The following is a 17,093-nucleotide window of genomic DNA, read 5'->3' on the forward strand; positions in this document are numbered from 1 at the left end:
AGAGGCATTGTCACGATCGCCCTCTCAATCTCCTCAAGAGTGTTAGTTTAGAGGTTTAACGGACCTGCTTGTCCTTCACCCATCCCTAACCCCACATTCCTGTTTCGTTTCTGTACCTTCTCTCCCCTACTCCATCCCTCAGTTTATGACCCGTAGAGATTATCTCTCCCCCCCCCCTCCGCCACTGTGAAGAACTCTCCCTTATCTATCTTCATTCTTGGTTCACATAGTAGAGGTTGGAAATTTATTGCAAGGGATGGAAGAGAGTGCAGACTGAATGTCTCTTGAATTCGGACTTTTAAATCAAAAGCCTTAACTATGAGAACCATCTCTCCCGCTTAAACTAACCCCCTATATATAGACCCAAGGGGGCCACCTGTGCTTGTCTCTGTCAATGTTCCTTTGCCTGCCAAGCATTGTCCTGCTTCACCCCATGGAATCCCTGAATAAAGACTGTTTTTTTTGCACGACATGTGTATGGAGTTCTCTACGAGGGGCTCTCCTATGGTCAGCCGGACCAGCCTACGGTTCGTGACAGGCATCAGGAGTTTGGAACTGGATATCTGCCTTGCCCAGAAAAAAACCCAAATAAGATTTTTTTTTTTTCCGCAGAATAAACTTTTAAAATATATACGAACAGGGAATCTTTAAAATCTAGAGTTTTAAGTCCAGGATGCGTTGCTTAACAACGTCAAGAGTTAAGTGCTATCTCCATTAACATTTGGACATCCTATTATTTTTGAGTCATAATAGTGATCATCCTATTAACAGGGTAATAAACGCGGATACTTAGAACCAATTCAGAGCCAATGGAGTATTATTATCTAGAATTACTGGAGTTGTACATTCAAAGAATGAAATCTGCTGTTAGATTTTTTTTTATTACTAGGTCGTGATGGAGGCAAGCAAGTGTTATGTAGGTGGGGGGGGGAGTCCCTATTCATCAGCGCGAACATAAGGCCCCATTGATTTCACTGCTCATAATGAAATATCAATCTCTCCCTTGGTACAGTTGCTGTGCCATACAGTTGCTGTGTCCTGTCTGTGAGGATAGCCATAGCTGAGCCATAGTGGGGACTGTTGTCTTCATGTGCTAATTCGTAACAATCCATTTTATTTTGTGGGTCTTCCAAATGCCCAAATTAGCACATTAGGCTTTGCAGCGGAAGTGAAAGATTGGGGAAGGCCTGGAGTTAAACATGTCCAGATGAGATGATTTAAGTTGCTGTTGTCGCGGCAGATGTGGCCGACTACCACAGGCCTCTGAAGACAGGGAAGGAATTTTGAGTGCATAATGAGTGCAGCAATATAAAACGATGGCTATTAATTGTCAGGGAAATATTCCAAGCATGCTGCAGAAGGTGGTACAACGGTGGCTGACAGCAAATTCAGGTACATCCTCAGGGGGAAGTCTAGTTCTCTGTGCCCTGTTTGGTGTGCCCTCTAAAATAGCGGTCCCCAACCTTTCTCAGGTCAGGGACCGCCTCCGGAGTGAGGGGAGAGCCGACGGCACGGGTGCTGCAAAAACGCGCACACGCAGTCGCCGCACACGCGTGTTTTTGCCACCAGGTGGCACTAACGCGCATGCGCAGCAACTGCGCCTATCTCTTCCCTTCCTTCTTGCTCCCGGCGAGGGGAGGCAGGCGTGGCCGGCGGCGGCCCGGTACTGTGGCCTTGGCGGCCCGTCACTGGGCCGCAGACCGGGGGTTGATGACCCCTGCTCTAAAACAACAGGCGTATGATGCCAGATACTGGATGGACTAGATGGACCACAGGTCTCATGTCCCATGGTGCTTACACAGCCACTTAGGTTTCCCAAACGCCAGGGGAAGTCTGAAGTTCTCCCAGAATTATAACAGATCTCCAGATCATCTCCCCTGGAGAAAATGGCTACTTTGGAGGGTGGACAATGTGGCATTTGCTAACTCCGCCCTCCCTAGGCCCCACCCCTCACTATACTTTGTGCTTGGTATCATTTAATTGAGTTAAATGTTCTTTAAGATATCAATTGCCTCAGAAGTACAGAAGCTTCAGGCAGTATCTCTAATCCTTCACATATTCCGGCTAAAAGAAAAATGCTGTTCAAACAAGTTACAACGCTGATCTGACTCCAATGGTAAAAAGGGAAAAGAGAGAAGCACATCTTACATGACAGAGCCATGTAGGGACATCTAACTTATTTTGAACAGATTTAACTTCAAAAAGTTTAAGTTGCTACAGCTCCCAAGGCCAGGTAAGAGAGAGAAGAAAGAAGGCCCCATTAGGGTTGTCCACCAGCAGGGGTGGGTAGAGGGAAGGGATGCCAGCTCCAGGTTGGGAACTCCTGGAGATTTGGGAATGGAGCCTGGGGAGGACAAGAGTCTCAGTGGGGTACAATGTCACAGAGTTCACCCTCCAAAGCAGCCTTGTTCTCCAGGGGAACTGAGCTCCATAGTGTGGAAATTAATTGTAATTCCAGGGGACCCCAGGTGCCACCTGGAGGTTGATATCTCTAGGTCTTATCTGTATCTTTATAGTCAATGTTGAATGACACAAAATCTGGCTTGTGTGTGGACGACACATCGGTTAAAACCTGCCTTGACTGGCACTCATTGGGAGACATGCATCCAATAGGGAAAGGGCATTACCCTATTAGGGCCAATCACGGGTCTTCCCCGCCCCTGTCCTCCTTCTCTCCCTCCTCCTTTGTGCCAATTGTTAGCCCATCAGGTCCCGGAGCTTTACCATCTTTTAGATTGTTAATTGTGTTTATAATTTCCTCTGAATTTATAGGCTAATTTAATAATTCTAACTGTTCTGAATCCAATCTCAAAATATTCTGTTTTTCTCTCTTTTCTCCCTAGAGATGTCCTGCTTCTCATATAATTAAAAAAAATAAATAAAAAAAAAAAACCTGGTTTAATTTTTTTCCCTCCAGTAATATATTCCCATCTTTCTTTAGGGCTGTAATCAATTTATTTTGTTGTTTCTTCTTTAATTTCCAAGCAAGCCATCTGCCTGGTTTATTTCCCAGTTCAAAATATCGTCGTTTTACTTTATTTAACTGTTCACCTAATCTGGCCACCTCTAAGAGTTCCAGTTGTTTTCTTTAATTGTTGTAGAGTATTTTTATCTTTTTTCCTTGTTTTTTATTGCCTCTTCTAATTTCTGTCTTTCTTGATCTTTAAGCTTTTTTAATTTACAGCTGTGGGATATCAATAAGCCCCTCGTGTAGGCTTTACTTGTATCCCACACCGTTTTCATTTTAGTATCCTCCTGCATATTTAGTTCAAAGAAGTCTTTTAGTTTCACTTTACAATCTTTCACAACTTCTTCATGTAATAATAGACTATAGAGAAGCCCCAGATAACCATCTTAAAGTACTTCAGTGGCTGTCAATGGAGCACGGCTGATTTCTGTTGCCCCAGATGGTCAGACCAGAACCAATGGATTGAAATTAATTCAGAAGAATTCTCGGCTAAACATCCGGAAGAAGTTCCTGACACTTAGAGCGGTTCCTCAGTGGAACAGGCTTCATCAGGAGGTGGTGGGTTGTCCATCTTTGGAAGTTTTTAAGCAGAGGCTTGATATCCACTTCACAGAAATGCTGATTCTGTTCATTTAGGCAGATTGTGAGTGGGCGGGCAGAAGGGATTGTGTCTATGCTTGGCTCTTGTGGCCCTTTCTTGCATGCCCAGAGAAATGCCGATCACCATTATGGAGGCAAATTTAGGCGTATCTGGCCAGGGATTCTGGGTTTTTTGAAGGGGGTAATCATCTGGGCATGGAATTGGTGTTACTGTGGGTGGGCAGTTAGTTGTACGCTTCCTGCATTCCAGCACTATGATTCTATGAATGTACCCAGTGCATGAATACAGCAACTGTCTTATGGCAAACACATTTGCACGAATGCGCTCTGAGATATCTCTGTTTGTGGGCACAAAACACTAGCTTTGTTTACTGTTCTGGAATGGAAAATATTGATAGGCCTGTTGAATTAAGTTCATCCTGATTGGAATGGAAGAGTCTATGCTCAAGGTGTTTTGTTTTGTTTTGCCTGACCTTCAAGTAGAGATAAAAATAGAAGGCTTCATCTTATTATCTAAACATTTGCAGCCCAGCACTTTGTAATACTTGCATGTGGTTTCTTTTTTAATTTTTAATATTTATGAAGGTAGACTGAACGGCGCGGGGGCCCAGCCTGTAGGAAAACTCTTCTAGTTCTTTCAAATATGGAGGTGGAGCGTTAACTCTTTCCACGTAATGCTGTGTTGACCTAAAATGTAGACAAGGTGTTTCATCCCCAAATGAGCCATCAAGAAAAAATGGGGTCATCTTGCATTCACACAAAAGTTACAAGCGTGTGAGTTTGTGTTTTGCTGTCAAGTTGTGGCTGACTTTTGGCAACCTTGCAGGGGTTTCAATGCAAAAGACATTCATTGCCTACCTCTGTGTAACAACCTGTCAGAATCCCCAGGTTTTCTGCCATGATTTTGTTATTTCAAGGATTTGATTCTGTTGCCTGCTAAGGTGTTGCTTTGACCTGTCTCACCGTGATGTAGCATAGATGCTTTGGTCTGACACCCCAAGGCCGTTTCCTGCCGCTGTGTTTTATAACTCCCTATCCTCCTTCCAAGAGCCTCTTGTGGCGCAGAGTGGTAAGGCAGCAGTCTGAAAGCTCTGCCTGTGAGGCTGGGAGTTCAATCCCAGCAGCCGGCTCAAGGTTGACTCAGCCTTCCATCCTTCCGAGGTCGGTGAAATGAGTACCCAGCTTGCTGGGGGTAAACGGTAACGACTGGGGATGGCCCTGGCAAACCACCCCGTATTGAGTCTGCCATGAAAACACTGGAGGGCGTCACCCCAAGGGTCAGGCATGACCCGGTGCTTGCACAGGGGATACCTTTACCTTTACCTTATCCTCCTTCCACATTTCTCCCCCTCACTTGGTTAGTACTTCATAGTCCCCAGACCTGGTGTTCTGGATGGCCAAATGGTTATCTCAGTGTTTTGACTCCTTTGATTTGTGCCTGGTTTGAATTCCCAGGGGAGGGAAAAGCAACCCCCTATATTGCTTGTTCTATGCTTTGTTTCTCAGTTCTGACTATGCCTTTGTTGCAGATGCTTTCATTTTTCTGAAATAAAGAAACTTTCATTCTATGAGGTTACTTATTTAGAAATAGAAGTTTCTCATACAACCCTGCCCTTCCTCGGTGGTCTCCCATGCAAGTACTAATCAGGTCCAACACTTTTTAGTTTCCAAGATCTGACAAGAGTGGGCTGGCCAGGTCAGGACCAAGTAATAAAAAACATTTTGTGTATATATCTTTTAGTGAGGTTATCTTAGGGGTAAATATAGGGTCATGCTTGAGGCCTAATCAGGGACCTCTAGATTCTGTGGAGAAAAACAGGCTGTGGTAGGTAGGTAGGTAGGTAGGTAGGTAGGTAGGTAGGTAGGTAGGTAGGTAGGTGGATGGATGGATGGATGGATGGATGGATGGATGGATGGATGGATGGATGGATGGATGGATGGATGGATAGATAGATAGATAGATAGATAGATAGATAGATAGATAGATAGATAGATAGATAGATAGATAGATAGATAGATAGATAGATAGATAGATAATTGTATATGGCCAAAGGCATAATTAAAACAAAGCAGGCTGTAGCAAAATAGAGCTCCATGAAGATTAGGGTACGGACAGGGCTGAACTACAGAGACCTTCCTCTAAGCTTCCTTGGTAACTGTGCAAAATATGAGCTCACATTCTTTTAAACACTGTAGGTGAGAGCAATACCCCCCCTCCCTTTAATTATTTTGTTGATGCAAAATTTGTTTCCTGCAGCGCCATGCTCATCTGAAGGACGGAAAAGTTGGACAACTAGTGATATTATCTTTTTCTTTTTTTTTTTACCTTTGCCCCAGCAGCGCTGTTAATCAAGATTTACTGTGACTTTCCCTGACAGGAGACTCATTTGTAATTGCCACAGTCTTCAGCCAAGGTTGAAGCTACATGTATACAGTGGGACCATAGCAATAATATATTAATGTTGGTTTTAATGAAGGACATGTGTGGAATGTCAGAACGGTGCTTGGAAAGGATGATTAGAAGAGCTTCATGTGGAAGGCTACTGCAGAAAGGTCTGGTCTCATTATTGTGCTTGGTAAAGGGGCGTACCATCTCTCCCTGGCATGTATCCTATACTAGGATTTATGACTGGCAATTTGTATCATGACTTTAAACCCTTCTTGCCGAAGGGTGAGCAGCCAGCAGCAACTCTGGATGAAAGCAAACTGATAGTTGTGTTTGGTTTTAGGATAGCATCCCCTGGGTACCATTCAGTCAGGGAGGGCATAAGAATGTAAGAAGAGCCCTGCGGGATCTGACCAATAGTCCATCTAGTTTAGCATCCTGTCTCCCGCAGTGGCTAACTAGTCCCTCTGGATAGCCAACAACACAGCAGAGAGGCTGAAGCCTTTCTAAGAAAATCAGAAGAGCCCTGCTGGATCAGACCAGTGGTCTATCTAGTCTAGCATCCTGTCTCACATAAGGGCCAGCCAGTTCCTCTTGCTGAATGGCCATTTCAGAGTTGAGCCCTTATGCAGAAATTGACCATGGAATCAGAAAGGCTGATGTTAGGTAGTGAAGTGGCTCTTCAGTAGTTGATGGCTCTGTTAAGGGAACTGTAAGATGGTTGAGAATCTCTGGCAAAACCCAAAATGGGGCCAATTTTTAAATCTGGTTCATTCATTTCTCCATCTGTGGAAAAGAAGAAGAAGCAAGCAAGAGACCATGCAGATTATTGTTCTCCTTCTAATCTTGCTAAGGAACCCACTTTGATGTATATAATGTCATTGCTCTCATCTAATGCTGAAGAAAAGAAACAAACCATTTTGCCTTAACACCAGTAACATATGCAGCTCTTCTAGTTCTTCAACATACCTGGTGATGGTAGATTCAGATAAACTGACACAACTAACACATGATACCTTCTCAGGGCACATTTCCTCCATTACTTTAACCATGCACTTTTTAACAAATTCATCATCAAGGAATGGTCTACCACTCTCAGCAATACATTTAACAACATGATATCTGGCCCTCACAGTTGGCAGGTAGAGTTGCAACCCTAAGTACATTGAATACTATGTGATTTATTTCTTAATAATGTGGCGGCATGGACTTACCCGTGTCGCCTTTTGATGGGCGGAGGGCGGGGGGGGGAGGAGGAGGTGACGCTGGCGGCGTTCCAGGGGGCGCGCTGTGGCCGGCAGCGTGCTCGGCGAGAGAGGCGGGGATTGGAGCGTCCTTTTAGGACGCTGCGGAGCTCCCTTCCCCCCTCTTCGCCGAGAAGCTGGCCTCCTGCCTGCCAAACACAACCCCTTGAAGTTTAAATATGCACCTGCTAATACATTTTAATTTTAATATGTTAAAAAAATGGGGATACTCCAAAAAAGGGTAAGTAGACCAAAAGAATGAATGAGGGCAGTCTTCAACGTGAAACAGGATAGGCCATTAAGTTGGCCTCAAATTATATGCAGGGTGTATATACACATCATTCCTTGCCAGCCAAGCCTCAATCATGAGCAGTAAAATGGCAACCAGAGGGAAGGTAACTTGACTGGAGGAAGATGTGAGAAGGGGAATGCCATAAGCTTCCCTGCTAAGAGAGTATTCAAGGGGCCACTCCTTGGCTCCTGCAATCAGAGATGTATAAGAAGGAGGAGAGGCAGAAGCAAGCAAGGCCGGAAGTCAGAGCAACCAGTTCTTGTTGTGGAAGGAAGAATGCTTTTGCTTGCAGCAGCAACCAGCAGCAACCTTACCGGTCACTTTGGAAGCCACTTACTTTGATGGGTGGAGCCACTGGAAATGTTCAGTATGCAAAACATTTTGTATCCTTTCTTTGTAAAGAAAACCAGGCCTTTCCCCATCCTTTTCCTGCCTTTTTTTTTTTTTTTTTGCAAAAGACAACCTGACATCTCCTGAACCCATTCACACAGTGACTTTACCTTCCTTATCTACATAAATAGCTTCAACATGGTAATTCATGGACAAGGGGAGTTAAAAAGCTGAGTGATATGGGTGCCTGAGCTTTGCTGGCTAGCAAAGCACCTAGAATGGCCAAAATGCTATTATGGAGGATAAGAACAAGAGGGGGCTGACAGAAGGAACCATGGAGACCAAAACAAACAATGTTGCTATTGCCTTTTTTGCAAGAAAGGGACAGGATGCAAAGCAGTAGATGGTGCCTCTTGAGGCAGGAAGAGCAGCATGGGTCTGGGGGGAAATGCCCTGAGGGTGATAGCAGCAGACAAGCAGGTTGGAGGGCCACACAGAAAGAGGTAGGGGGCCGCATGTGGCCCGCCTTCTTCAGTGCTTCCCTTCATTTTTATATTTTCTCCTTTTTAAGTTTTCTGGAGTCTGCTATCACCATGCCCTTGAGAGCAGAATGGCTTTCTAACTGGAAATTGTTGTTGTCCCTTAAGTATTTCCTCCACTGTATACTTACTGTGATATTTGATAGATTCTCAGGTCCCGTTGCGAAATTCGCGGATTCCTTGAACTCTGCCTTTTCTATGAAAGCCTGAGAATTGATAAGCTTTCAAGGAGAAATCAAGATGTAACGTATTGCTTTTTCTTTTTAAAATCCTCCATACAAGAAGTCTCAAAGCCCAAGACAGGAAAGTGGCATCTTTTGATAGCGTATTGTCTTTAGTTTGCTGTGAAAGTCTGGGGCTTCAAGAGGGTTTAAATCTTCATTTTAAAGATGTTTTACTTCCTTGCTTTACTGCACTGATGTAGGAGTGCCAGAATCATTCTTGCTGAGTGTCTTCAAGTGTTTTCTGATTGTCCAGTTGCAGCCTCACTGGCTGGTTTTCCTGGGGTTTAGGTGTCTCAAAAGATGCCTGTTGTGGGGAGAGGAAGGAAAGGTGATTGTCAGCTACTTTGAGACCCAGGAGGCCTGCTGGGGGACCTTGGGCCAGTCCCAGTTCTCTCAGGACTCTCTCTCAGCTTTAACTATGTCACAAAGTGCCTGTTCGGAATAGACAATTGTCAGCTGCTTTGAGATTCCTTTGGATAGTAAAAACCATGGTACAAAAGCAGGGTTCTTCTGGGCTTTCCCCCCTCTTTCTTTCTTTCTTTCTTTCTTTCTTTCTTTCTTTCTTTCTTTCTTTCTTTCTTTCTTTCTTTCTTTCTTTCTTTCTTTCTTTCTTTCTTTCTTTCTTTCTTTCTTTCTTTCTTTCTTTCTTTCTTTCTTTCTTTCTTTCATCTCTCCATCTCTCTATCTCTATCTATATCGGGGGAGTCCATATGACATATTTGTTCTGAAAAAAAATACCCCCTAAATAATTCCGCTGGATTATTGATTGACTGATAGATTGCTATTTTTTAGCTATCCAAAATACCTAAATCCAACCCCCCTCCCCCTAGAATAGTTGGAATTTTTCAGGAGTGCTAGATAACTGTGGTGGCAGTGCATTTAACTGCCTTCAAGGTGAACTGGAGAATGTATTTAAAGGGACTGGGAGCCCTTCAAATGCCTTTAGAGTTCACTTGCTCTGTTGTGGTGGTTTTCAGAAGTTCTTTAAATTGTAAAGAGACTGCATTACCTTTAAAGTTCTAATGCCTTTCTCCCCTCCACGGCAGGCAACGCAAGGTGGGCCCATCTTCTTTGGGTGAACAGGACTATAGTGGGAGTGACTTCATTCCTTCTCTGTTTCTTCTGGAATACTTGGGAGCTATGCTTATCTCTTCTCTTTTCTGTCCATTTTATTAGGTCCAGTAATAATTTCCTTACTCTTTATTCAGTTCAGTGTCCTGACTGCTGCACAGGCCTTCTACCAACACAGTGCACTGCCCACCTGTGATGTACGGCTGCCAGGTGACACGTTCTTGCTTCAGGGAAATGTCTGGAATTCCCTTGCAGATCTAATTTGAAGTACTTTGTACTCAGAGGACATCTTACATTGCTCAGAAAGCTTTGTGAATAAACAGGATGGGAACTTTAGGAAATGGATCGTGTCCAACTGCTAAGACTGACCAAGCATAATAGGGACTGATCTGCCCTAGAGGAGAAAGGACTCTTCACTTTCCTGCTGTTATAGTGTCCCCCTCTTCTTTTTTTCCTGTTCTAATAACAAGTTAATCCTCAATGTCAATAGCAATTTATAAAAGGCATAAAACCAGGTTGGCTGCCTGGCTTACATTTCAGGGAAATCAGATGTATGCAAAACTTGCTTTTGCCCTCTAGAGCAGAAAATGAGCTATTAGGACTAGTGATGGGCCCCATTCCATTGAATCAATCTGGGTCTTGTTAATTTACAAAATTTGCTCTTATACCTTCATGAGAACCTGCAAGGCTGGCTGGCTAACAATTTAAAGCATACATGATAAAATCATACCCACCCTGAGTTATAGTTATAGTTCAGGCTATAACTGAGTTATAGTTCAGGCTCATCCAGGCCAGTACTCTTTGTCACACAGGGGTCAAAACCCATGTGCTATCAGGAGGTCCACCAGTGGGGCCAGAAGCTCTCCCGGTGTTGCCCCGACAAGCACCAAGAATACAGAGCTTCATTGCCCCAGACATGCCATGTTGGATCATGCCAGTGGCCCATTCAATCCAACGCAGTGGCCAAAGCCCAGGTGCCACCAAGAGGTCCACCAACAAGGATTTACCAGCTTTCCGCAGGGCCTGCAAGACGGAGCTCTTCCGCCAGGTTTTTGGTTGAGGCCGGGGTCAGCGAATGAGTGCCAACATTCCCCCCCCCCAGACTTAGCATCTCCTCCCCACCCTCCCTGCCGCTCTGATAGCAGGGGTGGGAATGATAAGTTCCGCCATGTTGGGATTGTTTTAAAGTCTTTTAATGGGTATTTTAATGGGGATAGGACTCCTGTGACCCGCCACGAGCCTACGGGGAGTGGCGGGATATAAATCCAAATAATAATAATAATAATAATAATAATAAGACCAGAACCTCAGAAACCCGCCCATTGTGCCCCCAGTTACCAAGAATACAGCACTTCACTGCCCCAGACATCTATATACATAATGAGTAATTCATACTTCTGACTACATGCTGAAGATTCCAAAGACTCCTACTAGTGGAATCTCCCCTCCCCCCAGGGTGGTCTTGCTCAAGATTCCCAACCCTCCCTCCTCCCTTGAGGCCCGCTGTGAAGGAGCCTCTAACAGTCCCTGGCAGAGGGGAGGGATGTATTTCCAAGAGCAACACAGGGGAGTATGAGCCCCCCAAGCCCTGAAATTAATATATTTTGTAAAAAAAATGCACTTCTGTGTTGCTATGGAGAAACGCCACAACACTGGACATTAAAAAAAAAAAACTAGCACTTTTGCATTGCCGCAGGATCACACCACAACAATAAAACATTTCCTCCTGCCTTCCATCCTTCCGAGGTCGGTAAAAATGAGTACCCAGCTTGCTGGGGGGTAAACAGTAATGACTGGGGAAGGCACTGGCAAACCACCCCGTATTGAGTCTGCCATGAAAACGCTGGAGGGCGTCACCCCAAGGGTCAGACATGACTCGGTGCTTGCACAGGGGATACCTTTACCTTTACCTTTACCTTTATCTCTTTTTGGGATTCATGCTGTAATGGACTCTATTTATGTTTGGGTAGATTTGTGATAGGCTGGCCATCCCGATGAGTGATTGTTGGTTCACAATAAGGTTTTAAAACAAGCAGCATGGACACCTAGCTGATCAGGAGAGGGCTGCTTCATCACATGCCCCCCCCCTTTCCCTGTTCATACCCCTCTGCCAGAAAACACAATGGAATGTGTTTTGGTTGCCTGATCCCAAAATTACTGTGTACAGTGAGCAGAACATTTTATTTTAACATAGGGGCATATAGCTTTGTGGTCCCGCAAGAACGCATTTTTATTTAAAAAATCACGATCAGGACATGGAGAGGGGAGAGTAGGCGTGAGGGCAGGCAAAACACTCCCAATATTGTTGCGTGTTTCTCCCTGTGTGCAGGCTTGCCCATGTTTGCTCTCCAGATCGCTACGCAGTAAGAAGTGGCAAATTGGTTTTTGCCGATTTCCCTCATTGCAGAGCAAATCTGGATAAAACTTACACCAGCCACTTGAGAGCTCCAGGTTGCTGCCAACATCATGTGGAAGCAGCACTAAAACCCGCAAGCAACGACTGCCCTGGGGGCAAATTCCTCATGCGGAATCGGTCAGGATTTCTACAGCCTCTCTGGTATAAACTGGAAGCACATGTTAAAGCAGAAGAGCTTGGTGTGGTGCCTGTGGCAGCCTCCAATCTGGATAACCGGGTTTGATTCCCAAATCCTCCTCCACATGCAGCCTGCTGGGTGGCCTTGGGCCAGAAGAAGTTCTCCCAAAGCTCTGTCAGCCCCACCTACCTCACAGGATGTCTGTGGTGGAGGGAGGAAAGGAGGCCGACTGTCAACCGCTTTGAGACTCCTCTTGGTAGTAAAAAAAAAACAACCAGCTCTTTTCTTTTCATCCGCATATGGGTGACCACCCGGTCCAAATGCAACGTCGATTTAATGGGCATTACTTTTCTTTAAACACGTCTGTTGATAAATAGAGATAATCATTAACAAAACAAAACAAAACCATAGACATGCTTATTTATATGTTATTGTCCTTGTCTGAAAAGGCAACAAGAAGGAAATACATTTTTCCTTCAAGATGAAGACTAATCTCTCTCTCTCTCTCTCTCTCTCTCTCTCTCTCTCTCTCTCTCTCCCTCCCTGCCTCCCTCCCTCCCTGCCTCCCCCTTATTTTTTTGCATTGTGTTTTTTTTTTATCTCCTGTGCCTGAGGCAAGCTGCTAACCCTAGTAATACATCTGTCTTTCCCCGCTAAAAAGGGGTTTTAAGAGCAGAATGAACTTTTGCAATGCTGTTGATGAAAAGCAGGAAAAGGGAGTGCTTGGAGCCATTGTAGTGGATGATCCTCCAAATCATATGCTGTGAGTGGGAAGGGAAATCATTAATTATCCCATTGTTCTTTGCTCGCAATTATCACGCGCTGTCATAGAGGGCCCTGAGAACCCTGAGGATTGCGAGGAGTTAACCACAGTACTCAAGAGGGGGAACAGTAATTGTCCCAGTAAATTTTAATTGTCTCCAGAGAAAAGAATTACCAATCCAGGATGCAACGTGCTCTGGTCGAGAGCATAATTTGATTGCACCCTTGAAACCATTATAAATGGCACGGCAAACTATTTCTGCTGTCTTGCAAAATGATCCTGTTCCAGTCCCCAGCCATTTGCCCAAGAACACTGATTCAATATGCTTTCTTTGGTTGTGTTGATCTCTTGATCCTGCCGGAATGAGGAGAAAAACGTGCGTTCCTTCTCTAGTTGGGTGTAGTGGTTAGGCGTGCGGACTTCTAATCTGGCATGCCAGTTTCGATTCGGCACTCCCCCACATGCAGCCAGCTGGGTGACCTTGGGCTCGCCACGGCACTGATAAAGCTGTTCTGACTGAGCAGGAATATCAGGGCTCTCTCAGCCTTACCTCCCTCACAGGGTGTCTGTTGTGGGGAGAGGAATGGGAAGGCGACTGCAAGCCGCTTTGAGCCTCCTTCACGTAGAGAAAAGCGGCATATAAGAACCAACTCTTCTTCTTCTTCTAGTCTCCCTTCCGTGGCCATTTTGCGTGCCAAAAGCCGTCCGTGTAGTGAATTTTCTAAAATGGCCCATAACCTCTTCGCATTCCCACACTGCCGTCTGAGGAACTGTGGCATAACTCAGTAATTTTTTGAGCACCTACCAAACTGACTAACACCTCAAATAGCACTGGCAAAGAAGGAGCACATGCACATGAAACCATAGATTTGTAATCCTAACAGTTCAGAGGACTGTGCATGCAGTAATGGAGGCTACCTGGTCAGCGGCCCGTGCCGAATGCAGCCGGGTGCTTAGGCTCAAGACAGCTCCCATTGCGGCTTGTTCTGAACTGTGAACAGATCATCGGAGAGGTCCCCTTGCCATGACAGAAAATGGGCGTGTTCTAAAGTGTTATTTCCAAAATGGAATTGGAGTCCATGGGCACTTCCTTCCTTCCTTCCTTCCTTCCTTCCTTCCTTCCTTCCTTCCTTCCTTCCTTCCTTCCTTCCTTCCTTCCTTCCTTCCTTCCTTCCTTCCTTCCTTCCTTCCTTCCCTCCCTCCCTCCCTCCCTCCCTCCCTCCCTCCCTTCCCTCCCTCCCTCCCTCCCTCCCGTCCGTCCGTCCGTCCATCCATCCATCCATCCATCCATCCATGGCAAGGCATCTTGTGACGGGTTACACAGTAAAAACACCACATAAAATACAAATCCCTATGAAAAACCCATTAAAAAGTCCTCTGTTCAATTTCTGGCGGCAACTAACACACTCTTCTCCCAACCTGGGCGGGTTCACTCACTGTGCCGGGAGAATTTTAAGCCATCAGCCCAGATGATCAAAAATGTGGTGGCCGTGTTTTCCCAGGGGGCCATCTGATCTTCCATTCCACCAGATGGGGGCCAGGACAGAGAAAGCTCTAGCTTCCTTGGGGCCAGGGATCACTAACCAGTTAGACATGGTGGAGCATAGAGCTCATTTGGGGAGGGGGGAGGGTATAGACTTTAGAGCCAGCATAATGTACTCATTAATTTGGGGAATCACATTTGATCTGCCACTCCACCTCCACATACAGCCAGCTGGGTGACCTGTGGCCAGTAACAATTATCTTAGAGACATTCTTGCAGAGCAGTTCTCTTAGAGTGCCATATAGAGGATGGAGAAGAGTTGTTTTCTCTTGCCCCAGAGGGACGGACCAGAACCAATGGGATGAAATTAATTCAAAAGAAATTCCGTCTAAACATCCAGAAGAAGTTTCTGACAGTTAGAGCAGTTTCTCATAGGAACAGGCTTCCTCGGGTGGTAGTAGGTTCTCATTTTTAGAAATTTTTAGACAGAGGCTGGATAGCCATCTGACAGAGAGGCTAATTCTGTGAAGGTTCAAGGGGGTGGCAGGTTACAGCGGATGAGCGATAGGGTTGTGAGTATCCTGCCCAGTGCAGGGGGTTGGACTAGATGACCCAGGAGTCCCTTCCAACTCTATTATTCTATGATTCTATGAGAGTTCTCTCAGCCCCATTTACATTACAGGTTGTCTGTTGTGGGGAGAGGAAGAGAAAGGTTTTAGAAAGCCGCTTTTAGACTCTTTTGGGTAATGAAAAATCGGATACAACCCCCCCCCCCCCAGCTCTTCTTCTCCTTTGTCTTCTTCAGCACTGGTTTTCTTCCCATCTGATGCGTCTTCCCCGTCGATTAATTGCAAAAACGATTCCAGCCAATCAGGGCTCATGTCAAATCTTTATGCTGATTTGACTCGTTAGTTCTCTTTTTCTTTCAGGAGATTGCTCGCACTTGAAATGTTATTCTCCATTAGGGTCTTAGTTGAATGAAGAAATCTTTAGGTAAATGAAGAAATCCGATGTAGATTTATACCTGTCATTGACGGATTTAGACCGAAGCTTGCACCGTGGAATACTTCCCCACTGCAATTTACAGGCTGGTGTAACTAGAAATGTAAATCAAATGTTTAATTCAAAGCTCGTTTTTTTTTTTTTTTTTTTTGTATTGCATAAATGCTAAATCATTTGACTCTCACTGCCAGCAATCGTTTATATTCTGTAAACACTGTATAACCCTTGTATCTCTTATTCGTGTTTGGGAATAGGAAAGTAAATTTGCTTGAATAGGAAAGCACTGGGGTGTGCGGGGTGTGTGTGTGTGTGTTGAAACCTGATTAGATTCTTGTTATTTCCAGAATATTAAAGTGGCACTGTCGCAGAGAAACCTTATGAAAACAAGACCCTTATGAGCTACAGCACTCTCCTCTCTCTTTTAAAGCAGTGTAGGGAGCAGCAGTCATCTTATTAAAGTACAAGAGCCCTGTGGGCGTGGGAAGGCGGTGCCAAGCCAAAGCAATCCTTTTGGTGACCTCGGTGGGGCTTTCAAGGAATGAGGAGTTCAGAGGTGGTGTGCCCTTGTCAGCCTCCACTTCACAACCCTGACATTCCTTTCTGCCTGATGACTCCTGCCTGATGACTCTACATCCATCTAGCTTCTTTCAGATTTTGATTTTGATGTTACTTTTTGAGTGGCAAAGGGTTGTAGTTTTTTTGCTGCTTCGGTTTGGTATATGTTCAGCCTGGAGAAAAGGAGGTTGAGAGGGGACATGATAGCCCTCTTTTAAGTATTTGAAAGGTTGTCACTTGGAGGAGGGCAGGATGCTGTTCCCGTTGGTTGCAGAGGAAAGGACACGCAGTAATTTAAACTAGCGGTCCCCAACCTTTCTCAGGTCAGGGACCGCCTCCGGAGTGAATGAAGAGCCAATGGCCCGGGTGATGCGAAAACGCGCACGTGCAGTTGCCGCGCATGCGTGTTTTGCCACCAGGTGGCGCTAACGCACATGCGTGGCAACTGCGCGTGCGCAATTTCGCCACTAGGGGGCGCTAATGTGCATGCGCGGCAACAGCGCACATGCGCGTTTGCGTCACCGCCCTGCTGGCGGCTGTGCCTGTCTCTTCCCTTCCTTCTTGCTGCCGGCGGGGGGAGGCAGGCGTGGCTGCCGGCGGCCCGGTACCGCGGCCTTTGGTTTAAACTACAAGTACAACGATATAGGCTAGATATCAGGAAAAAAATTTTCACAGTCAGAGTAGTTCAGCAATGGAATAGGCTGCCTAAGGAGGTGGTGAGCTCCCCCTCACTGGCAGTCTTCAAGCAAAGGTTGGATACACACTTTTCTTGGATGCTTTAGGATGCTTAGGGCTAATCCTGCGTTGAGCAGGGGGTTGGACTAGATGGCCTGTATGGCCCCTTCCAACTCTATGATTCTATGATTCTATCAGCTTGGTTGCTCTGTTTCAGCCCACGTGGCTTTTTAACAGAAGGGAAGGAAAGAAAGGTTTCCCATGGAGGTCTCCTATCCCACAGGGTCAACCTTACAAGATCTGAAGGGATTGTGCTAGCAGGTTAGGGGCAACAGAAGCATATTGAATGGCCACTGCACACGACCTGGAAGAACTGTTCCACTGCAGAGTATGAATGCTGGCATTTGTGCCATGTTTTGACCTGATC

The 17,093-nt window shown here is 45.5% G+C and overlaps 1 protein-coding gene across 8 annotated transcripts in view; it reads left to right on the forward strand.

The window, feature by feature from the left end:
• The window catches only part of GULP1 (GULP PTB domain containing engulfment adaptor 1), a 267,536-nt gene that overhangs the window by 95,427 nt on the left and 155,016 nt on the right, over positions 1 to 17,093 (forward strand). The gene's annotated exons all lie outside the window — the stretch shown is intronic.

The sequence above is a fragment of the Paroedura picta genome, chromosome 2 (assembly GCF_049243985.1).
Source record: "Paroedura picta isolate Pp20150507F chromosome 2, Ppicta_v3.0, whole genome shotgun sequence".
NCBI lineage: Eukaryota > Metazoa > Chordata > Lepidosauria > Squamata > Gekkonidae > Paroedura > Paroedura picta.